We start from the raw sequence: 1,705 nt of genomic DNA, 5'->3' as shown, positions 1-1,705 counted from the left end.
TATCGCCATCTATGAAAATACGGCGAAACCACATGCAATACCTCCATCTATGCGAATCTGACAACACTACGTCCGCCATGTCGAGCGCACCGCAAAACACACCGCCATCTGTAGGTCTCCCGCAACATGACCTCCTGCAACGACGATACCGGCATCTATGAGACGCCAAGCCGACTAAGACAGCCATGGGCCCACAGTGCCCTTCTTTCGACCCCACCCACAAAGCCTGCATCCTCTGTCGACAACAGCACCCCAACGCCAGCGCCTCTGCCGCACGAAGTCGTGGACCGGCAATCACTCCACCTGCACCCGTTCGTGCCCCACCCCAACCGCTCGACTCGCAACTCCAGCGGATGAACGGCGGACTTTGCTCGCACTCGCAATGTGCAATCCACCCCTATAACGTGCGTTTCATGAAGAGTTATGTCCAATATGCGACATTCCCGCTGTCCATATACATGAGCTGCGAGCTGTACCACGTACGAGCTACAGACGCGATCGCGTTTACGAATGCAGATGCTCAGCGGCAGCTAGGAGGCGCTCCATCCATGTCGGTACCGGTGAGCGTTGCACTCGCAGTCGCAAAAACGTACGGCAAGTATATTACTCGGAAGAGTCAATGACAGTCCAAGCCCCCCTGCGGTGGGAAGAGTCTTCCTAGGCCATGACCCACCGGAAGGGCGCAGCGTCCCCCACCCCAGACATGTGACGTCACACTATCGGTATTGACGACTAGACTGATTCCTTATAATCATTTGCGATACACCGGTGGAAGCTGCCGAGACGAGTAACTACATAGCGGGCTCGGCCGTGTCACTAATGTACAGAGATACAATAGTTTCGACTGGAACCGGATTAAACGTATACACGGCGCTGATTAGTAATAGATAGAGCCATCAGAATACAGATAATGTATACAACTGTCCGTATACATGCTGAAAGACTCTGCTCACAATCACACGTCAGCCAGACACTCTTATCACGCACTACTCTCTGCTGTAACAGGCACACAGACAATATGTAAGCACCAGCATGGAACAACACCCAGTGCATCCTCTCTGCCACATTAGACAATCCACACTATCATAACCAGACCGGGAGGTCCACTCACAAAACAGAATATCTCACCCTTCCCGACAACCACCATTGCTCAGCTAAGCACCGAACTACCCACACATGTCCTACACAGGGGTGCACCCAACATCACAATACTGCCTCCTGTCACACCACACAAACAATGGCAGGAATGAAAGACACAGGTCTGCCACAAGCCATGGAATCAGAGCGCCGCCTGTTATGAGCCAAAGGTGCACCCTGACGTGGCAAATCAGATGATGCCGCAGTCATTTACTTACGATAATCACAATCAACAAACCGGCCCCCCCCCCCCCCCCCAAAACACCTTTCCTTACAACAATGTGTTACCTTAACCTAACCCGTATTGTACCTTAACCTAACCCGTATTGTACCTTAACCTAACCCGTATTGTACCTTAACCTAACCCGTATTGTACCTTAACCTAACCGTAGTGTACCTTAACCTAACCCGTATTGTACCTTAACCTAACCCGTATTGTACCTTAACCTAACCCGTATTGTACCTTAACCTAACCGCGTATTGTACCTTAACCTAACCCGTATTGTACCTTAACCTAACCCGTATTGTGCCTTAACCTAACCCGTATTGTGCCTTAACCTAACCCGTA

The sequence above is a fragment of the Schistocerca americana genome, unplaced genomic scaffold, assembly GCF_021461395.2.
Source record: "Schistocerca americana isolate TAMUIC-IGC-003095 unplaced genomic scaffold, iqSchAmer2.1 HiC_scaffold_582, whole genome shotgun sequence".
Lineage (NCBI taxonomy): Eukaryota > Metazoa > Arthropoda > Insecta > Orthoptera > Acrididae > Schistocerca > Schistocerca americana.
This window is presented reverse-complemented; position numbering follows the sequence as displayed.